Below are 24,395 nucleotides of genomic sequence, written 5' to 3' on the forward strand. Positions count from 1 at the left end.
GGTAAGGACCGCAACCTTCTCAAAGCCTAAAAAAGGGCCAGATCATAGTTGGTCATCAATGAATGCAACCATTGTTATCCAATGTCATTCAGTTAGTTTGGTGGCAGCAGGCACTTTAAATGCAATCTGAAGAGCAATAATCATTCTTTTCTCTACTGGCAAATTAAAATTATGTTTAAAATTATGGCTGGTTTGGGAGTTACAAAGTAGTTGGTCACCTATGGTCACCTGCAAAGTGGTTACTTTTATATTTTGTATTGTCTATCAATTAATTGTTTGTTTGGTTTTTACTTATTATTCATTTAAGATTCCTATCAGTGAACCTATTGTGTTGGTATCCTTCATAAAATGTTCTGGTAATGAGGATACTTTAATCTTTCTGCTCATTACAATATCAACTCTCTTTATCTGGTTTATTGCAATCACCTCCCAAATATACTATTTCTGTAAAAAATGATTTTCTTGAGAGTAAAATGCAGATAGGTAAAGTTCATAATCACCTTCCACATTATCAAAAAGTTTATGATTAGTTCTGGTAGATAAGAGATCAACGTTAGGCTCTGAACTAGTCAAAGAACAAATATCTACAGTCGTCAATGCTCCAGATTCCATAACACCTCATACTCTATATACAATGAATTGTGCCAGTGTCAAAACAGGAGTTACCAGAGATCTGAAAGGAGATTTGCTTATTTGACCCCCAAAGCAACCAAACTCTAATTTTTATATCTCTCTGCCACAGAAACTCCTGAATTTTGCACAACTGGAAGCAGAACATTTATAAAATGATTCCTTCTTAGATGCTGATAAGATTGGCAAGTGATAAAAGAAAGTCCAAGGAAGAATAATTTCTGGGGTTGTCAGAAAGTTGAAGCAGGGAGGTTAAATGCTTGCTCTGAATCGAAAAGGATTAGAAAAAGCAGAGTTTGGAAATCCTGGGATAGGATTAAGGTGTACTGGTTACTGAGTACCTACAGCAGCATGATCCCCATTCACGGGAACTATGAGGTCAAAACTACTTTCATAATAGTATTAAGACATTTTCATTTCAAATACAATCAATATTGAAAACTAAAACCTACATAAATAAAAGTTCTGAGAGTGAGGGGTAGACCTCAATAACTTTTAAGAGGGTAAAAAGGGTTAGAACTCTTGATCTAGAGTATTTGGCACAGCACAAAGAGTCCTGGATGTGGGAGTCAAGAAGACCTGAGTTTAAGTCCTGCCTCAGACATTCATGAGACATTGGAACATCACTTAATTTTTGTGTTTCAGTTTCCTCATCTGCAAACTATGTATCATAAAAGCACCTACCTCACCAGGTTGTTGTGAGATTCAAACAAGATAACATGTAAAGTGCTTTGCAAAATTTAAAGTGCAAGATAAATATTTGTTCATTCATTTTAGTCACATTCAACTTTTTCTGAACCCATTTGGGATTTCTTGGCAAAGATACTAGAGTGGTTTGACATTTCCTTCTCCAGGTCATTTTCCAGATGAGGAAATTGAGGCAAATAGGGTTAAATGACTTACATAGGATCACCCAGTTTGTAAGTGCCCAAGGTCAGATTTAAATTCAAGATGAGTCTTCCTGACTTCAGGCTTGGCACTGTATCCATTGTACCACCACCTAGCTACCCTAAGACAATTATTAGAATATTAGCTATCATTATTATTATTGTCATTAACATTATTACTACTATTATTTGTAGGGTAGCCTTAAATTAACCATACTTGTCCTCATTTATCTGAAGGCCACATAGTTGTGGGCTCAGACAGACATGTGCAACTTGAATCAAGTCCCTACAAATATAACAAGTACATCCAAAGGAGCCTACTATTTAATTTATTTAATATTGGTATTAGATGATCTTCAAATGTTTGGTAAAATTCATTTGTAAATCCATCTAGTCTTGATGTTTTTTGTCTTAGGAAAATTCATTTATGATATGTTCAATTTCTTTTTCTAAAATAGGCATATTTAGATATTCTATTTCCTCCTTTTATATTTTTTGTAAGTATTCTTCCATTTCACTTAAATTGTTAGCTGTGTTGGCATATAATTATGCAAAATAACACCTAACAATTGCTTTGATTTCACCTTCATTAGTGGTAAATTCAACCTTTTAATTTGTGGTACCAGTGACTTGGTTTTCTTCTCTTTCTTAAAAGAATCATGCTAACCAATGGCTTATCTATTTTGCTGGGGTTTTTTTCCCATATAACCAATTCTTAGTTTTATTTATTAACTCAGTGATTTTTTTATATTCAATTTTGTTAATCTCACCTTTAATTTTTAGGATTTCCAATTTGGTAATGAATTGGTCCAATCATTTTGGAGATCAATCTGGAATTATATGCAAAAAGTTATAAAACTGTGTTTGTCTTCTGACCCAGCAATACTACTATTAGGTTTATTTCTTAAGGTGATCAGGGAAAAGGAAAAGAACCTTTATGTTCTAAAATATTTATAGCAGCTTTCTTTGAAGTGGCAAAGAACTGGAAATTGAGGGAATGCCCATCAGTTGGCAAATGGCTAAATGAGTTTTGACATATTATTATTGTGGAATACTACCACATTATAAGAAATGACAAACAGGTTAATTTAAAAAAACATGGTAAGACCTACATGAAGTTATGAAAAATGAAATGAGGAGAACCAAGAGAACATTATATATAGCTATAGGAATATTATTTAATGAATCACTCTTATGTCCATCTCCAGAGAAGGAACTGATTAATAGAAACAAGAAAAATATAGTTTTATATATATGTATATCTTTTTGTCAGATGATGGCTTTTCTAGTGAGGGCAGAGAGGAATGAAGTTACCTGGGTACTTTAATGTGTTAGATTCAAATTTAGGATTAAAGACTGATTATATTAATTATAAGTCACCAAGGATTTCACTTATAAAAATCCTAAATGAAGCACTCAAGTCAGAATGGAGTTTTATGGTAATTTAATTACAACAGGAGAAAGAAATTATTAGAGGAAGAGAGAGAGAGGGAGAGAAGGAAAGAGGTTAACTCAACCACTCTGGCTCAGGCTGAACCAAGCGGGAGTTTAAGGCCTTGGAGAGCCAAGGCAGAGAAGGGAGTCAGTCCTTATCACTCACGTGACCGATCGGAAGGAAAGCTGTCTGTGGGCCTCCTCCCAGCTCAAACTCCATTATCGAACTGGTGTCTAGCCTCTCCACAGGAAGTGACGAGAACTGCAGAGGCTGTTCTCTACCTCACTTCCTGCATCTCACATGGGCCAATGGTAGCTCAAGCTTGGCTTAGGACATCTCAAGGGGGCAGTTAGATGTTTCTTATCTGTCATTAGCTAGCGCATGCCCATGTAGTGTGGGTGTGTACATTCTTGGGTGCTAGACCAAGCAAGATGGAGGAAATTTAAAAATCACAAATGTGACAAATAAACTACTTAATTAATTAAAATTTGTTTAAAGCCTACTATAAAATAATGAGTATATAACAATAAAGCAGATTCTAGTCTTCTCTTTCAGTGCCAAGGCTATAAAGTTTTTCATCACATATAAACTTCCAAATTATTGTTCCCTTTCTTTTTTTCCTAATTCTTACTCCTTCTATCTTAAAATCAATATTGTGTATTGGCTCCAAGGCAGAAAAACAGTAAGGGCTAGGCAATGGGGGTTAAGTCACTTGTCCAGGGTCACACAGCTAGGAAGTGTCTGAGACCAAATTCAAACCCAGGACCTCCTGTCTCTGGGTCTGGCCCTCAGTCTACTGAACCACTTTCTCTTCATTAAGTGATTTGCCAACCTGTCACTCTAAACCTCTCTCTACCTAGGCACTAGCTTGTTGGAGTCATTATCCAAGCCCAAAAGATAATGTCTCCAGATGTGTTCATTGACAAAAGAACTTTAAGTTCCTTGAGGATAGGAATTCTGTCTTGTCTTATGAAATTTTTACTATGTGGCATCTAGCAGAGTGATTTGTACAACCAAACAATCAAGGAATATTTGAGGAAGGGAGATGGCCTGGTCTTAAAATAGCTTCTTAGTCCCATTCTCTGTGAGAGCTGTTGAACAGTTTATATGAAATCAAAATCCTGTTTGTGTTTTCACCCAGAAGAGCCATGTGAATTATTTTATATAATACAAACAAATGCAAGGAAAGAAATTCCAAACAAGAAAGCATGATTATGACTATTTCTTAAAAATAAAATGCAAATATGTAATAAGGAAGTCTTTGGAAATACAACATTGTTTTATGTTCCATTTTGAACTTAACAAAAAAATGAACATTCCTACCTAGAAAAACAGAATACAAAGCAAATTTTATCTAGAAACTATGAATTTCCATTCCATATAGTTTGCTTTTTTTTAAGTATATAATAAATTCTACCTCTTTCAAAATTGGCCTGACCATATTTCCTTTTGTTCTTTTCTTTGCATGTTAATAAAAAATCAAAGTTTCTCTTTTTTTGAGAGGGGGACAGAGATTACTAGTGTTTTAAAAGTAATCTTGGGCTTTTTCATGGAAGCCCTTTGCTTGGCTGCCTCTCAACACAAAGCCCAGATGCCTAAATGTATCTCTGATACATATCTGATCGTACAAACTTGGGTTTGTCTACACTGATGGTACATCCACCCTCTTTCTAATTGCCAATGTGTTTCCTTCTGACTTTTAGGCAGATCTAGAATGAAAGGAGTCACTTAATGAAGTCTCTTCTTGGATGTCTTCACCATTATTTAATCTGATATAAATATCAGGCTTCTGCTGGCATAGATACGTGTTGACCTCTATTCATATAGCCATCTTGGCAAACATTACAGTTCTACTCCTCTCTTATATTTCTACCATTTCAATTATAGAATGTTTGGGAAAATATATCATAAATCCATTTTAATGTATAGGATCCCAGAAATATTTGAATACTAGCACCTGAACCAACAAAAACTAACAATAGAATTAAGAAGTTGCTAAACAAATTGTGGCACCAGGAGGTAACTGAATACTAAGGAGCCATAATAAACTATAAACATGAATATAGAGAAACTTGGGAAAGCATATCGTGTGAGGTAAATTTTTAGGGGACCTCCATCCCAGTCCAATCCCAAAAAAGCCACACCCAATGGATGGACAGAGGAGTCACAGAGTCATGTGTCTGACATGACTGCATGAGGGCACGAATCCCAGGTTGGAAGGAATGGAGGTTTTTTTTTGCTCCCATCTCTCTGACTGACCTGACTTTAAAAGCCATAGTGGTTTCTTATCTGATCTCTTGATCAGTAAGCAACAGCTAAGAGTTCTGGCAGCATTGGGGAACTAGACTCTTACCTCAAGTTAGAAAGGCTGAAATCCAATTTTTCTCTTTTTCTTTAATAATAAATGTTTATAAATCTAGTAATTAGTTCCCAAAATTAATTTTTATTTATAACAATTTGAAGTGATACAAAGTGAAATACGAAATAATGCACACAGTGACTACAACAGGGTAAATGAAAAGAACAACAAATACTTGAAACTACATCATGAGAAAGCATAATAAGTAAGCTTCATCCCAAAGAAGAGACATGCAGAAGTGGAGATTATGAGTCTATCACTTTTCAATATGTAGATTAGTTTTGCTGAACTGTTCCTCCACCACTGTTTTAAAAAATAGTTATAAGAAGTGGCTCTCTGGGAAAGGAAAAAGGTACACTGGTAAATGATGGCAATGAAAAACCAAAAGATATCAATAAGTGTTAGTTTTTAAAAAGAAAGGAAATGTACTCTCCAAGATCACCAGTAACCTACTCAAGCAATAAACTAACTCAACAACAATCCAACAAGACAATGTTTGCCATGTTCCCAACATTCCTAAGGATCAGATTGTTTTCCACTTTGGGCACAGTCATAGAATTTTGGAGTTAGGAGGAATTTGATGAACTTAAAGTTCAACTCATTCTTCTAATTTAACATAATTTTTTTGTGCTTGTATACATATTATGAGAATTTCATATATGGCTCATATTAAATGTTCATCTTGTTATAGATAATCCCACTTTTTGATAACCTGCAGGAATAAAAATCCTCCATTCTCTTGATGAATTACAAGCATTACAAGAGAATTACAGGCAACCTTATTTTATTGGGCTTTGTTTTATTAAACTTTGACGTTAGTATGTTTTTTACAAATTGAAGGTTTATGGTAATTCTGCATTGAGCAAGACTATCAGCGCCATTTTCCCAAAAGCATGTGCTTACATCATGTTTCTGTATCACATTGATAATCTCACAATACTTCAAAGTTTTAAATTATCATTGTATCTGTTATGGTGGTCTGTGATCAGTAATTTTTTATATTACTATTGTAATTAGTTGGGAGCAACACAAACCATGCCCATATGAGACTACTTCACCAATCTGAAGTTCTTCATCTCTCTTCTTTTCCTCTGGCCTCCCTATTACCTGAGAACCAATTTTGAAAGTATGTTAATTAATAACTGTACAATGGCCTCTAAGCATTCAAATGCTAGGAAAAGTCAATCAAGATGGCAAACTTCATTGTTATCTTATTTTAAGAAATTGCCACAGCTACCCCAACCTCTAGCAACCACCACCCTGATCAATCAACAGTCCTCAAATCAAAGCAAGACCCTATACAAGCAAACAGATTATGACTCATTGAAGGCTCAGATGATGGTCAGCACTTTTTTTTAAGCAATAAAGTATTTTTAAATTTGGGGCAACTAGGTAGCTCAATGGATAGAGCCCTGGGTCTGAAGTAGGAAGATGTGAGTATAAATATAGCCTCAGACACTTGCTAGCTGTATGATCATGGGCAAGACATTCAACCTTGTTTGCCTAAGTTTACTCATCTGTTAAATGAGTTGAAGAAGGAAATGACAAACCACTCCAGTATCCCAAAAGAGGTCATAAAGAGTGGGACATGACTGAAATGACTAAAGAAGAACAAAATTTTTAAAAATTAGTATATATAATTTTGGACATCAGATATATTGCACTGTAGTGTGAGCATAACTTTTATATGCACTGAGAAGCCAAAAAAATTAGTATAACTCACTTTATTGCCATATGTACTTTACTACAGTGGTCTAGCATGAAACCTCTAATATCGCTAAGTTATGCCTATATTTTAATTCTGTTGCTTCCTTTTAAATTTCTTATGCCATAATATTTTATCTTTCTCAACAAGTGGGCTGCCTATAATTTAAACTTTAACTACCAAATATACTTCAATGGAAAAACTATGCTTCTCATTAGGGGGGAAGGATTATATATAAATAAAACATTTTAATATATTTTATATTTATGGAGAGAATTTTCTCATAGCTCACAGAATTCAGCAGTCTAAGTAATTGCAAAATATCTTAATCCATATAACACCCTAATGAGGGAGCTAAATAAGCTGATAAACCTCCCACTAGTTAATTTTCTTATTATGGATTTTCTCAGTATGAGAATTGCAGAAAAAGATAATAGTGAGAAGTGGCCATTTTATTTAGATAAGAAGCCTGCTCCAAGGGCTTGGTCTCCAGTGTCAAAGTGGTTTGTTTATTCCTTTGGGAAAAATCCTCTCACTGCCTTGGATGCCTTTAGCACATGGCAAATGTCTGTAGAAAGAGCCAAGGAGATTCCCATTCCATCTACTCCTACTCCCTTCCATTTTTCTCAGTTTACTCCATGACTTAAACTAGGTCAATGCATAGAATCAAGTGAAAGTCAAAAGTCATGAGATCATAGGTTTAGAACTGCAAGGAAATTCAGTGGCCATTTAGCTTAACCCTTCATTTTAGCAAGGAGGAAACTAAAGCCAGGAGATCAAGGCAACATCTGAACTCATATTTTCTGACTCAATTCAGCACATTTTACTCATCATATTATCCTAGTCTGCTAGCAGACAATATGGATGGGTTCAGTTCCCTTCCTGACTTTAACAACCCTCTCTACTTGTACCACCAGCCTCCCTCACCATTATTCCTCTGCTATTCTGCTAGCAACCTCCAACCTCATATCCAGGAATCAAAGCTGCTTCAGTTTCTCCACATGCTCATTCCCAACTATGGGTCATCACCACTCTCCGGTCAACTATCTTGCCTTCTGTAAAATAAATGGATTGGATCAGTTGGCCCCTAAAGCACCTTCCAGTTTGATCCTATGAAGAAGCCATCTGACTCATCTGTCCACTGACAGAGCAGACATATATTTCAAGTTTAATCTCATTTTCCAGGTGCTTGATATGTCTCTCTAGAATACAATTACATTGATTAGTGTTTTAGTGAAGGAAGAGGTCTCTCATGATCTGTCTTTTATCTCTTTGTTTCTTCTCCTCCTTCAGGCAGTTAGCTTAGCTGCTGCTGTTGTTTCAGACCTTGATTCCAGTGGAGACCTGGAGTTTCTCCCTTCACTGTTCACTTAATTAATTGTCCAGACATCTGTTAAGCAGAAGAGGCTTCTTTTCCCTGGCATCAACCTCATGGTTCTTTAGATATTGAGAAGCCAAAGTTGGCAATGATATTGTATTGAACCAAATGATAATGGCTCAGAGACCGTTTTAGACTCTTCCCCTATTTTGTACCTTCTTTGCAGTGATAACTCACTTCTGTTTGGTCCTTAACCCTGGATGGAATTTTCACATGGGATTTAAATACATGGCAAAACACATCACATACCTCTGCCCTGAGTCTCAGAGTTGTTTATGTTTTATTTTTCACATTCAATGCTCATGATGCCTGTTAGTATGGTCTGGCTATTCTATAAGCTCCTTGTGTGGCCCCAGGATGATTATTTAATCTTTTTTGGACCTGCACCTCTTAACCTTTTTGGTGTCATGGATCCTTTTGGAAGATTAGTGAAGCCTATGGATACCTTCTCAGTTGTATGTTTTCAAATGTATAAAATAAAACAAATGTATATCTATACACACACCTAGGTTAAAATTTTCTGTTCTATGAATAGGAGAGTCAAATTCACCAATAACTAGTTCATGACCAAAGTACTTTTATTAAAGAAAATGTTGAACTACTAAAAAATACTGAAATTTGACTTTCATAACCACAAACTGCAAAGCTACCAGGAGGTCTCTTTTTTTTAAGTTATATTCTATAAATGAACTTGTGGTAAGAAAATAGAATTAGAATTAGAACACCTAAATTGAAGGTGTGTAGACAGATCCTTGATGAATGTGCCTCTGGATTGAGCTTTGAGCAGGAAGGCATTCTCATCATTGGCCCTAATTCAGAGTCCTCTCCAGAGCTTTCCATTCCAGCTGTTTCTTCCTATGAATCTCTCTCCCTCTATTAGTTTTATCTATGTGATTCAGAATGGCCTTCAAACTTGGGACATGTATAGAAGTATCAACTCAGACAGGTCTTTAAATTTGGGAGTTCAGGCCACTCATTTTTCCTCTGGCTAGAAATAGGAAAATATGTTTAAGTAAGAAATAATTGAAGCTAAATCCACCAGGAGAGGAAGAGGTGAGCATTTTAAATGGCACTGGATCCCTATTCTTGCTCTTCCTATCTATGTGATCTTGAACCAGTCACTTATGGGACCAATATGAATGGATGTCTACAGAGTTTCAATTTCTCAGTTGTACAATGAAAGGATTAGGCTAGGGGACCTCAAAGTTTCTTTCCAGTTCTAAATCTTTGGCTTTATTATCCTAATCAGTGATTTTCATTAGCATATAAATGCTGAACTCAGCTCAGTTTTGTGGATGATGCCATATTTGGTCAAAATAGTAATGTAATGATAAGGTATGTATTTTGGGTTTAGGAGGAATGCCCTGTCAGATCAGGTCCTTAATAGAATTCAGAGATTTGGGAGGGAGGTTTGGGAGTAGAATCTCTGAATCTTTTTCTAATGCCTTCACTGCCCACCCTCCTCAATCCTTCCCTTCAAAGCTAATCATAGCTTTTCTGACCTATTCTCCCCTCTCCTCACCTTATGTTGGTGAATCTTATTTTTCAAAACAATAATAGAAAATGTTAAAATACTAATATGTGGTAAAAGTGTTTATAAAAATAATAATGATGTTGATGATAACATTTTATTCTTTTTTATTTATAATTATTGTATTTATAAAAATATATTATAATTACATTTATAATAATTTATAATATTATATTATTTAAAATAGCATTTTGTTTTTAAAAAATAAAATAAAATAGCATTTTTATAATGCCTACCATGCAGTAAGCAAGATATTAAAGACTTTATAATTACTATCTCATTTGATCCTCACAACTCTAGGAGGCATTAATATCTCCATTTTATGACTATAGAACTGGAGGTAAATAAAGATTTAGGGACTTGACTAAGATTACACAGCAACTGAGGTTGTAGTTGAACTCGGATCTTCCTGAATCCAGGCCCCAGTGCTTTATATATTGCACCATCTAAACTGCCTATGAAAGAAAACACTGGACCACTATTTGAGCTAAAACATCTAGAAATTTCAAAATCATTAACAATGTCTAAAAATATTACTAATAATATTAAAACCACTATTAAGCTTATTTCCTAGGGTGTTCAAAGAAAAACAGGGAAAATATGTTTTAAAATATTTATAGCAATTCTTCTTGTGATGGCAAACTGGAAACCAAAGGGATGTCCATCAATTGGGAAATGGCTGAGCAAGTTGTGGTATATGATTGTAATGGAATATTATTGTACCATAAGAAATGATAAACAAGATAATCACCAAAAAACCTGGAAAGATTTACATGAAGTGATGCAAAGTGAAATGAGTAGAAACAGAAGAACACTGAAAGCAGGAACAACAATAATGTATAATGATTAACTGTGAATGGATTAACTATTATCGACATGGTAAGGATCCAGGACAATTTTAGGGGATTTGTGATGGTCCAAATGCAGAAGGAAGCATACTATTCTTGTCTCTATTTCTTCTATGAATTTCTCTCTAGTATAAGCAATATGTGTCTTGTTTCACAACTTTACAAGCACGGAAATATATGTCACAAGGTAATATATGTACAATCTCTAATATACTACCTGCCTTCTTGGGAGGGGGTTAGGGTTTTAGAGAAGGGAAAAAATTGAGTCATAGATTTTTGGATATAACTAATGTGAGGATTTGTTTCCCTTTCATAAGCATATTTATTATAATTTGCTATTTACATATAAAAATAAATAGAACTTCAAAAAAACTCTCTAAAAATGTCAGCCAACTATGTAGTATGACCAAAGAAACAATTTTAAAAGCAAACTTAAATTATAATGGATTAAAGATCAGATGCTAACTTCAGACTTGACTCCAGGGTCAACGAATGGGAACATCTATATGAATTGCTCATGAAGCATTTAGTTGTCATACTGGATAGAGTAAGGGGCCAGTGAAATCTGAATTCAACTCCCTCCTCAGACACACATATCTGTGTATTCCTGGGCAAGGAACTTAAACTCTTAAAATCATCATTTCCCCATCTGAAAACAAGGATAATAATAGCACCTACTGTATTGAGGTTCCATTGAGGTGGTTTTATTATCCCCATTTTACAAATAATGTGACTGAGACTCAGATAAGTTCAGTGACTTGTCTGGGGTCACACAGCTAGTAAGTGTCTGGAGCAAGACTTGAATTTCGGTTCTCAAACATATTTTATGTTATCAGGAAGGTAAGCACCAGTGGCTCTCCATTGCCCATAGGATAAAATTTGCAATACTCTAGTATTTAAAGCCTTTCACAAGCTAGCTCTAGCTGACCCTTTAAAAATGTGTTATACTACACATTACTCTCTTTCATTCAATCTATGCTCCAGCTAAACTGGTCTACTTGCATTTAACACATTCAGTTTTCTGTCCACTTCCTCTGCAGAGGTGGTCCTCCTGGCCTGCAATGCATTCCTTCACCTCTGCTTTTTTGAATTTCTAGGTTCTTTCAAGGCTTAGCTCAAAACTCCCTTCTCAACTGGGATTAATCTGATTAGCCAGTTGCTAGTCATCCTCCTCCTTTTCCTCCTCCTCCTCCTCAAATTTATTTTATTTTTATTTTGTTTATAGATCTGTGTAGATGCCACCATATGTTCCTGCTCCAGTACAATGCAAACCTTTCAAAGGTAGGAATTTCTTTTTTAATTTTTGTCTTTTTCTCTCCAGTGTCTATCACAATGCCTGTTACAATGATGTTACTTCTGATTGTCAAGCCTTACAATCTGTCCTACTCTTATTCACTAAGAACTACTACTATGAGCAATAAGGTGAGGATCTATGGCCACCAGGGACTCATGATGAAAAAGGATATCTATCACCAGATACTTGTTTTTCAGAGCCCTTACCATTGGCACTGCTACTGCATCCTTCAGATGAACCCCTTTCCCTTCCCTACTTGTCTTTCCCTATTAGAATGCAAGCTCCCTGAGAGTAGGGACTTATCTTGATGTTTTATTTGTATTGCTAGCACTTAGTACTTAGTGCTTTAGACTTAGTAAGTGTTCAATAAACAATTTTCATTCATTCTTCATTATTTCATTCATGGTTGGTATTTAATAAATGTTTGCTGAATGAATTAGCCCACAAGTATGAAACTGGCACAAATCTCAGGAGACTAGATAAGTAAAAACAAATGGAAATTTCAAAATAAACACAACTCTAAATGTTCTGGGAAAACCATGCAAAAGACCTTAGATTTTTCCCAAGGGAAGAATGATAGTTGACTGAAAAATACCATTGCCTTCTATTTCATATATGATAGAGTCACAAAGACTTGTACAAGACTGAAATGATTGAACAACAAAGAAACAGTATTGTAAATCATGCAACATTTGGGATTTAGTCTGGTTACAAATAGCTTGTATTTGTTTCTTTTTTGAGGAACCATTTGATCTAGTTGAGATCTTGACTTCTAACAGAAGAAGTTTTTACAGTTTCTTAAACTTCTGAAATAAAAGGCTTATACTATTCCACTCTACCTGTTCTCCCCCTACCCCAAAAGGATTTGTTAATTCATTTCTCTTCATAGAATTGTGAATAGAAGACTTACAGGTGTTTGAACTTTTCTAATCCAGATAATTTACATATATGTATGCATACATATATGTGTGTATACACATATGCTGGTGGTTGATTTTATTTTGAGAGGGTTGGCACATGAAGGGGTGTCATTATTTAGTTCAAAGTTTTTCTGTATGTCCTCTTTTCAAGATGCTCATGTCAGAGAATAAGACTGGTTAAAGGACCATCTGGCACCATCTTTTGTGGACAGAAATAGACTTTCTTAGTTCTGATGAACAGAGGAAGGGTTGCCAAGACAGAATTTTTCATTGTGTTAACAGCAGTTAACCATGGACCCACCAGGGTGAGAAGGCAGCATGAATGTATTCACATTAATGATGCTAAGAAAACAATGGCTTCCTGCCCACTGTGGGCTGATGGAAGCTACATCTGAGTGGATGTATTAGTTGTTAGAAGGAACAAGACAGGGCAGTTGCCTTCTATGAAAAGCCTCAGATTCACAGTCCCCTCCTCTATAATCCACATGCTATCAGGCGAGCCCTGTCTAGACAGGTTTACTGAACAGTTGCAAAATGTCTGAGTTATGAATACACAAGAATCCAAGTACCTTGCCACACTGACAGATTTCATTATACATAAAGAGCTTTGTCTCTTATCATTCCTAACTTCTCTGATCCCCTTTTTTCCCCTTTTCATTAGTCTTGTTGTAGATAATATTGTTAGCCTAGGAATTTTCATTTTTGGCATTATAACTCACTTAAAAACAATAGCATTTTAAGTTTTTCTAGTCTGAAGTCCTAAAAGGAAAAGAGAAATTTGTTTAAGAGCTAAAAGAAATATTAGAGCCAACTCCTTCATTCTGACAGATGAGGAAACTGAGGCTCAGCAAGAGTAAAGGATTCGTTCAGGGTCATGCAGCTAGTATTTTCCTCTGTCTCTTAGCTACAGCACTTCAAGGCATATCAATGTTTCATCTTCCATTTCTCTATTTTCAAGGACTACTCCTAAAACTTTCCAGTCAGATGGATACCCTGCCTTAAATATTCACTTAGAAAAGCCTTACAAATCTCCATTGTAGTCTTCATTATAACTACCTAACCCTTCTTTTTTCTTTCTTCCTCCCTTCTTCCCTCCTTTCCTTCCTTCCTTTTATTTTCTTTTCCTCCCTTCCTCCCTCCCTCTTTTCTTTCCTCCCTCCCTCCCTCTTTTCTTTCCTCCCTCCCTCCCTCTTTTCTTTCCTCCCTCCCTCCTTTCTTTCTTTCTTTCTTTCTTTCTTTCTTTCTTTCTTTCTTTCTTTCTTTCTTTCTTTCTTTCTTTCTTTCTTTCTTTCTTTCTTTCTTTCTTTCTTTCTTTCTTTCTTTCTTTCTTTCTTTCTTTCTCTTTCTTTTCTTTCTTTCTCCACTGTTTTAGTATCCAACACTAAGACAGAAGAGCAGCAAGGATCAGGCAATTAGGGTTAAATGGTTTGCCCAGAAGCACACAGCTAAGAAGTATCTGAAGACAAATCTTCTACGAAGTTTAGAAATGATGTAGCATGCTTCATGTAGAGAAATTTATAAGCAACCAGAGAAATTTCCAGTACACATACCTAGCAAGAACTCCATCTCCCCTTGATGCTAAAACAACATGGTTGCACGCACACAGACATATGACTGCACAATCTCCTTGTATATTTATTTTGTATTACATATACACACACCCATATATATATATATATATATATATATATATATATATATATATATATATATATATATATATATACTCTCTATCCTGATAGAATATAAGCTCTCTGAGAGTAGGGATCATTTTATTCTTTGGATTTGAATCCCTAAAACCTAAACACAGCATCTGGCACATACTGGGTGCTAAATAAATACATTTTTGATGACTGATTGATGTCATCACTATCAAATTAGAGTTGCTCTTTCAAAACTTGTTGGCATAGAGATATAAGGGGCCTTCACATTGTTCTCTGTGGAAAACAAATGCTGAGTAACTCCTGAAAAGCTGGTCCTTTCCAAGTTGCCTTTTTAATATTTCACAGAGATTTGATAAGCATGACTATGTGGGATTCTTCCCTAATGGCTAAATTCTTAGCCAATATCTCTTTCTGAGAAAGGGGCAGTCTGGTTCAAACTAGTTTTCACTAGTTCTAACCCATGTGACTGACAATCACATTCCAAACATTTCCAGCAATGGGATGACATCATCCTCAGTTGTGAACTTCTTTTTTTTCCTTATGGAAACAGCTGTTACATCCAGTTTTCATGACCTTTAAGTTCTTGCTATCAAATTATCCAGCTGTTGGTCCAATCCATCCAAGTTGCTATGGGACAGTGCCCATGCCAAACTAGGCCAATTTTCTTCAACACAGAATTACGAGTTGACATAAGAAGGAACTAAATTGAGCCGGAGCACAATGATCTGAACAGTTGGCAGCCAAGTTTGTGTGTCTTTTCACAGCTGCAGGAGACAGCTTGTTCTGAAGACCTCTTTCCTACCTCCCTGCCAACATCACCCATCACCACCATTTCTTCATGCATTCTCAACATTTTCTCTTAGGGATTCATTTACAACATACAGATGAACTTGCTCAGTGTTATCTTTCCTTAGATAAGGTCTGAGGCTGAGAACTGGGGCTCTTTTTGTCCCCTCAGCAACAAATGAAATACTATTCTTCATAATCAATTCACCAGATTTCTCTATTTGGGGAAAATAAACCTCACAAAAGACAGCTTTGATGCATTATTTAATTCTGGATAATAATATCTCCACACCAATGCTAAAACAAGATGTCAGACATCAATTTGAACATCTGCCTCCACTGAGTGTAGCATTGGGCTTCTATGCTCAGGAGCATTTCAGTCCTACTCCCTCCTCCCTTTCCCTTCCCCCAGTGACAAATAAAGGCTTCACATCTTATTATCTTTTCAAAGTTAATACTCTATATTTAGCTTAGTGGCTTTAGCCACTATAGTCCTCAACTCTTTGTTCAAGCTTGCAAAGAGTCCTTTCCATGTTCTAACCTTTCAGTGTTTATCATTTTCCTCTTTTCTTTCTTTCCAGTTTCTTTAAATGGCCATCTGAATGAATTTCTCCAGAGACAAAGCTGATGGAGTCTCTTAAGGAAGGACTCCACATTCTTCTTTGTCTTGTCTGGACAGTGTCACGTAGGCTGGGGTGATATTCAACAACAGCAGCAATTCAATTTAGATGATTTTTAAGGAATGAGTCAGAGACAAAAACCACATCCCTTTTAGGAGAAAAAAATAGATAAGCTCCCATCAACAAATGAAACATAAATTATACTGTGAGAGTTTGTTTTTCTATTTAAAAGAAGTTGTGAATAATAGCTGGCTTTTGTATAACAGTTTAAGGCTCATAGGATACTTTACTTCCATTATTTCACTGAATCCTCACAAAAAAATCCTATGAGGAACATTTTATTATTGTCCTTATTTTATAGATAAGGAAAATGAGTCTCTCCAAGAGATAAGGGAATTGAAGCTTTAAAATTAAATGACTTGTCCAAGGTCATATAGCTAGTAATTGTTTAAGTCAGGTTTCAAACAGGTTCTTTTGACTCCAAGGCTGACATTCTATCCTTTTTGCCATTCTTCTTCTCACTTAAGGAAAAGTACAGGTTTAGACCTGACCTTCTCTGGGACAAACTTGAGAAGTCCCAAAATTCATTTCCTTCCCCAACTGGACAGTTTATTACTTGACAGTAAAGATTTTCTCCCTCAGTGGGGAGAAAAATAAGGGAGGGGGGGCAGAGTCTGAGAGTTCATCCAGGGATTAATGAAATTGCTCCTGATTTTATTTTGTATCTTGTTTATGCTTTGCAATTCAGAGATAAACTGAAAGAAATGGTAAAACCCAAATTAATAACTTCTCAACATCTATAAGTTAACTCTTCTCTGAGTAAAAGAAAAATACATCAGAGCTTACTTGTAATAGACCCTGCTCTATGTGTCTTTAAAAACATCACTTAGAATTCTATACCCAAAGACAAGAAAACCACATGCTATTATAATCCGTCATTCCAAGTGGAGAGATCATGGGATCTGCATTTCATTACAGAGAGGTATCTTTTGTTGGCATGACCATGTTTGGCAGACAAAGGCTAAGATGATGACATGGTTTATGAATCTGTTTTCAGTTTTCCTAGTTTCCCTCAATGAAAAGTCAAGTAGAATCCTGGGAGGGAAGGCAGGCGGGCTTCTACCTTCCTCTGAACACCAGGTGGCGCTATGAGACAAATAAACTCTAAGTTGTTTCAATCAAAATTGTTTTCTTGGCCAGAATTCATTTAAGTTCTTGATCATATTCTCATTAAGCTAATATTTTTATGCATGTCACTTCTCCTGGGTACATTCTGATAATTAATAGACAATATTTCTTTGGCATTCCCCTTACAAATACACACACACACATATACAAATATATGTATATATTTGTTGTTGTTCAGTCTTTTCAGTCATGTCCTTCTTTATGACCCTATTTGGGGTTTTCTTAGCAGAGATGCTGGAGTGCTTTACTACTGCCTTCTCCAATTCATTTCACAAATGCAAACAGGGTCACATAGCTATTAAGTGTCTAAGATAAGATTTGAAAGTAGGAAGATAAGGGCCAGCATTCTATCCGCTGCATCATCCAGTTGCCCTATACGTGTATTGGCTACTACTTTTTATTTTTTTAAACAAGGCAGATGGACTACAGGAGAAAGCTCACTAACTGTAGTCAGAAGACCAAGGCTCAAATCCCACCTGTGCCACTTACCTGCTAAGGGAACTTGAAGAATCTACTTCATATATCTCAGTTTCATTTTCCTCATCTATGAAATGAGGGGGTGAATGGCCTCAAATTTCCCTTCAAAATCTAAATCTATGATTTCATTAATAATTATTTTCTCACAATTGTTTTCTATACTACGTATAAAAGTGTTTGAGTTAATTCTTCTCTGCTCTAGATAAGGTGTTGGTCTTCCTACCAAAGTCTATAAACAGAAGAGTCATGGACCATGCCACTGGTCTAGTGAAACAATTGTCTACTAATTACTCACATTTATATAGCTCTTGGACATTTATAAAGTACTTTCCTCATTACAACCATGTAAAATAAATTGTAAAAATATCATTTTTCTCTATTTTACAGAGGAGTGAGATGATATTCAGGGTCACAAATCCATATAAGAAGGTCCTTCTGATACCCTCCTTTACATAGAACCCATGACAGAGTTACCTTCTATTAGACTATTCCTTGGAGAGGCAAAGACAAAGAAGGAAGAGGAAAGAGAGATTGTTTTCTTTAGTGATGATTCTGCAGGAAGCAGTTAAACTCAACTATTTAAAGGAGCTAATGGTGAAGAGAAAGTCCTTGTGGGAATAAGACGCAGCAGAAGAGGAAAGAGGTGACAGCTGAGGGATAGGTTACTTCAAACATATTCTTGATCACAGATAGTCCTTCATGCATATTTCCTGGTCAGAAATGTTTTCTATGTGAATGCCTGCTCTCGTGGATGGAGGAACCTGTGGCTGAGTAGACTTCATTGTTCATTGGAATATCTTTCTTGTCAATTACCTTAAGTTTTTGTTTATTTAAATGAATTTTGATTTAAATAAATTTGTTCTCTTTGGTTGTTGATAAAAGTATAAACATCAGTAAGGGCTCGACAATGCACTTAAAACCTGGATTATTTTGGGGACTGATATATGAAGGGAGACCCAGATGCTACATACATACTTGCATACACATATAAGTCCTGTCTCGAATGATATAGATTATAATCTATCCATGTAAATCTCAAAGACATTCCTATATATTGTTTACATTTTCCATAGTATGAGCTCCAGTTTTAAAATTCCATATTTCCTAGATTTTATAATTACTTAGAAACATTGCCTCTCTCCCAATAGAATGAGAACTCTGAGAAGAGCAGTTTTTGTACTTTTAAGTGAGCTCAGTGGCTTGCTTCATAAATGTCTTCTGAATTGAATTTGTTAAGTATATGTGCGTGTGTGTGTGTGTGTGTGTGTGTGTGTACACATACACATATGCAGCCATTTTTTTACTAGTTTAATTTTATTCTCAGTTTTAAGGTCTCTTGGTGCCTTTTCCAGTTACTAAATGAAAAGTAACAACAGTACTATTACTTTGTAGTATATCTCTTAAATTATTTCTTGCTATAAGCTAGCAGACCACAAGGGTGCAGAGCATATTAGAAATTGAAGAAGATTGAGTGTGTGTGTGTGTGTGAGAGAGAGAGAGAGAGAGAGAGAGAGAGAGAGAGAGAGAGAGAGAGAGAGAGAGAGAGAGCGAGAGAGAGAGAGACAGAGAGAGAGACAGAGAGAGAGAGACAGAGACAGAGAGAGAGAGACAGAGAGAGAGACAGAGAGAGAGAGACAGAGAGAGAGACAGAGAGAGAGAGAGAGAGAGAGAGAGAGAGAGAGAGAGAGAGAGAGAGAGAGTAGAGAGAGAGAGAGAGAGAGAGAGAGAGAGAGAATAAGGAAAAGGCAAGCTCACTGATTCATTCATGGAACAATAATTTATTAAATACTATGTAAGTACCTGGTACTAGAAATACAAAGTCCCAAACCAAGCATTTCCTACCCTTAGGGAGCTTACTGCTGTTTGAAAGGAAGAGAGGATACTAATAACTGGGGAGAAGGGAGGGCAGGCAAAGCCCTGTTTAAGAGAAGGCATGAGAGCAAAGGTATTCTGGGAGGGGTAAATGAGGAGCTAGAATATTCCAGGAATGAGGAACAGTCAGTCTATACAAAGACTAGGAGAAGGAAAATGGAATGTTGAAGGGAGAAGTCTGATTATCCTGCTCGTTTTACAAGTGGCCTAAAATCTTCTGGATAAATTTTGGCTTTTTCTACTACTGCTTACTTATGTGAAGATCATGAAGTATATTCAAGGGTTAAGTTTGTTCTATGGAAGCTCTGTAGAGCAGATAAAATTTGAACATCTCATTGGACAATTAGTTTGAAAGAGATATAGTCTAACTTGGATGCTGTTCAGATGAACAGCTCAGCTATACAATTTGGCTCAGGGCACACAGTTCCTTCTTTTCTTTAAACTTTTACCTTTCAGCATAAAATTAATTCTACGTGTATTTCTGTATGTTCTATATGCATTTCTGTATATGAATGTATATATGTACTATTTGTGTGTACTATATGTAATTCTGTGTATTGATTCCAAGGCAAAAGAGTGGTAAGGGCTAGGTAATGGGTTAAATGACTTGCCCAGGGTCATACAGCTAGGAAGTATCTGAGGGCAGATTACAGCCCAAGATCTCTCATTTTTAGGCTTGTATCTCAATCCACTGAGCCACCTAATTGCCTTGTTGAGATACCATTTCAAGAAAAAAAAAACACTACCAGAATTTCACACATGCTAATGAGGTCTTGGGAGACTAGGTTCCAAATGTCCAGGCTATATCACCTAAATAGTGTATGTGATTAATTTCCAGTCAGTGTCTACCATACATCCAATGATCTAATCATTGGTAGAATTTGAAACTAGTTTGCAGATTGAGGGGAGGAGGGAGAGGAATAGGATTATTTTTGCTTTTGTCTTTGTGTCAGCACCTAGCACAGTGTCTGACATGTGGTAGACATTTAATTGCCTACAATTAATTATTTTGATTAATGACTAATAGCTTCAAGTAGTTTTTAGTAGACATAATAAGAAAGGTTCTGTGCCTCTGAGACAAGCTAAGTAGCAATAGATAGAGCCTGGAACAGAGTCTAGGAGACCTAAATTCAAATCTAATCTGAGACTTATTAACAGTATGATCTTGAACTAGTCACATACCTTATATTTGCCTCAGTTTCCTCAATTATAAAAGGATAATTTTAGGGTTGTGACCTAATCTAAATTAATTTGGTCGCCAGAGAAAATCCCAAATAAAATACCCAAGTCAGTTTGGAAATTTATGGTGCTTTTTAATTAATATAGAGGAAAGGAATTAAGGAGAAGAGAGAGAAAGAGGGTATAGGATTTCTCCCACCTGGCCTGTGCCAGGGAGGAGTTCAAAGACCTCCACCACAAGGCTTTTCTAAGAGGATAGTGTTTGGAAGGTAAAGGAGAAAAGAATCAGCCTAAACTCCTAGAGATCTCGGAAAAGAGCTTCACCTGAACTAGGTTACTAGGCTTCCTCCAGCATGGTATCAAGGAAAACTCACTGCTAAACCTAGACAATTGCAGCCACTGCACCAAGATGCCAACACGCTCAGCAAGCTGCTGCCAGACACCTCTCGGCCATCAAAGAGCCCAGAAAGAAGAAGTCACGTGAAATATATAGACAGTTTTACATCACTTTCCTGCATCTCACATGTACCAATGATATCTTAGGCTTGACTTAGGACAGCCCAGGGGTCTGTCAGTTGTTTCTGATTTGTCATTTGCTAGCACATGTCTGTCCATAGGCCATCCTACTAAATATTTAATCCTCAAGTATGGGTGTAGACATTCCTATTTTTGTTAGACTAAGTAGGGTGGAGTAATCTAAAGTTCACAATAATAACATCTACCTCCTACGGTTGTTATGAGGATCAAATGAGATAATATTTGAAAAGTGCTTGGCATAGCAACTTGAAGAAGGAAATGACAAAATATTCAAGTATCTTTGTCAAAAAAACAAACAAGGGGTCAGCTGGGTAGCTCAGTGGATTGAGAGTTAGCCCTAGAGACAGGAGGTCCTAGGTTCAAATTTGGCCTCAGACATTTCCCAGCTGTGTGACCCTGGGCAAGTCACTTAACTCCCATTGCCTAGCCCTTGCCACTCTTCTGCTTTGGAACCAATACACAGTATTGATTCCAAGACAGAAAGTAAGGGTTTAAAAAAAATCCAAATGGGGTCACAGTCAGAAACAACTGAGCAACAACAATAATAACAAAATAGTATGGCACCTGGCATGTTGCAGAAACTATATAAATTTCAATATTATTATTATTATTACTGAGTTTCAGTCCTATCTCTGCCAATAATTAGTTGGCTGACCTTAGGAACTTCAATTTAATTCAATAAACTTTTATTAAATGTGATTACATGCAAGAGACTACGTTATAGGAATCATAAATGAATAAGACAAAATTTCTGCCCAAGAGGATCTTATAACTGAGCAAGAGAGGAAAGACATTTATACAAGTACCATAATAAAAAAATAGGTGGGTAGATATTGATATTGATATAGATATAGATATAAAGATGCAACTTAAGTCACCCCAGTTGGATCTGGTGCCTTGAACAGGTGAAAACCCTTTCTATTCAATAGAAAATCAGAAATCAGTGTGGACAGGGGTTGGACATCTCCTTGTATCAATCAAAACCATTGTGTTAGACCTTGGGTTAGCCTAAGAGATATGTATAAAAGGAAAGAATTCTTTCAGAATCCAGGGGAAAGACACAAGTTAAGACCCAATTATAAAGGGCCTTGAATACTTAAATGTTTGAATGTTATTTGATAGGCCATAAGGAACCAGTGTAGCCATTTGGGTAATGAAATTACAGAAAGAACTCTACATCGAGAGAGTAACTCTGTTATGTGGAAAACCAGAGAAAGGAAATATTAAGAAGTAGTTAAACCACTTAGGAAACTATTGGAATAATCTAAGCCAGACGCCATGAAGGCAGGGATGATAAAGAGGGAACATATGAGAGAGATGAATATGGGAGATCCCTATGGATCAGGAAGCCAGAAATTTCAGCCAGCCCTAGAGTTCTACCAACAGCCCTACTTGGTTCCATGATGAGAAATGACATACATACTGTGTGCTATGGGTAGGGAGGAGCTGGACCTGTGGGTGGACCCCAGAGGAATAGGACCTGGAACTACTGGAGGATATGGTAGAGGGAAAGAAGAATATGAAAGCTCAAACAAAAAAAAATTCCAATTTTAGATGTGATATCTAGGCTTTCATTCCAGTTTGTTCTTTGTCTTTTCTCATTTAGATGCCAATCTTTTTGATTCTTGCATTTTATTAGAAAACTCCATTTTTATGAACGTTAGAAATGTATTCACCTAATATTTGTAAATGGTCTGTTTGGGCAAGTAAAATTATGTACTGAAATGTTTCCCAAAAAGGGAGAAAATCTAGCCTTTTGTGTGTGTGAGGGGGGAAGGTTGTAGGTTGGTTTTTTCTTTTCGACGTATAATGTTCCTACAAAACAGAAGTCAAATGGATAGGACTTTGGTTAACTTTAGGGGTGGGGCAGGGATGGGGGGAAAAAGGAGAAATCAAAGATAATTCTATGGGTTTAAGCCTGGGTAGAAAACAGGAGAATGGTGGCCATAAAAACAGTAATTTATAAATAAAAAGGAAGGAGAGATTTCAGGTGCAAGTCACTCTTTTCCCTTAATTCTTTTATCTATAAATTGAAAAGGTTAATTTAAATTATGCCTAAGACCACATTTATCATTAACCTTCGATTATTCCTAGAACATATGCAATTTTTTTCTTAAATTCTCTTGCTTAGAAATTGAAAATACTTATGTATTCATTAGCCTTCGCCCACAGAAGGAAATGGGGTGCCCAGTGCAGTGTGATGAGCAATAAATACCCTGTCTCTGGAATCAGAGGACCTGGTTTTAAAAAGAACTTGTGATGCTTATGTACTACACATATGACTAGAGGTGAATCACTTCAAATCCCTGTACCTCTGTTCTTCACCTATAAAATGAAAAGCCTCAACTGGGTAGCCATTGTGGTCATTTCTAGCCCAAGAGCTATGATACCAAGATATACTCTTCTATGAAGCAATATCAGAAGGCCCTTTGGTTTCCTTCTTCCACTTCCACCTCATTGTGGATGAGTGCTTCATCCACGTGTCAGTCATTAAATTCCTTGGTCCTCTCCCTCTGCATTTGCTGACAGCTTAATATGTACATGAAAAAATACAGGAATCAATCAATAACAAGGCTTCGTTGTTATGCATCCAGCAGTGAAATCAGACCAAATGTATTTGCTTTTTCTTTTTTTTTAAACCCTTACTTTCTGCCTTAGTATCAACTGGATGCAAGGTAAAAGAACAGTAAGGGCTAAGCAACAGGGTTAAGTGACTTGTCCAAGGTCATATAAGCAGGAAGTATCTGAATTCAAATTTGAATCCAGGACCTCCCAACTCCAGGCTTAGCACTGTATCCATTGTGTTACCTAGCTGGCCCTCCAAACATATTTTTAACATGGTATCGGCAGAAAAAGCATTGAATTTAGGGTCAGAGAATCTAGGTTAAAATGTAAGCTTTCCTATTTTCTGTGTGACTCTAGGGGGAAATCATTTAAATACTTTCCACCTTAATTTCCTTTCTCATCAAATGAAGAGATTGGATTAGATGATCTCTAAGGCACCCTCCAGCTCTAAATATGTGACTTAGAAGGTGCTAGAATAGTATAGTATAGCAGCTAGGCAGTATAGTGGATAGCATGCTCA

General features: G+C 36.3%; 1 protein-coding gene and 1 long non-coding RNA gene across 7 annotated transcripts in view; one reads left to right on the forward strand and one right to left on the reverse strand.

Annotated features, from left to right (window-relative positions):
- The window catches only part of AKAP6 (A-kinase anchoring protein 6), a 616,970-nt gene that overhangs the window by 433,321 nt on the left and 159,254 nt on the right, over positions 1-24,395 (reverse strand). The window lies entirely within an intron of this gene.
- Positions 1-24,395, forward strand: part of LOC103098941 (uncharacterized) — a 45,468-nt gene that overhangs the window by 4,520 nt on the left and 16,553 nt on the right. Inside the window, exons 3-4 of one of the 2 annotated variants that reach the window (XR_008914910.1) lie at positions 11,999-12,054; positions 18,110-18,966. This is a non-coding gene — a long non-coding RNA (uncharacterized LOC103098941). Of the gene's footprint in view, positions 1-11,998; positions 12,055-18,109; positions 18,967-24,395 lie in introns of those variants that run through there. The other variant, XR_457173.3, reaches the window with a different exon arrangement.

The sequence above is a fragment of the Monodelphis domestica genome, chromosome 1, assembly GCF_027887165.1.
Source record: "Monodelphis domestica isolate mMonDom1 chromosome 1, mMonDom1.pri, whole genome shotgun sequence".
Classification (NCBI taxonomy): Eukaryota; Metazoa; Chordata; class Mammalia; order Didelphimorphia; family Didelphidae; genus Monodelphis; species Monodelphis domestica.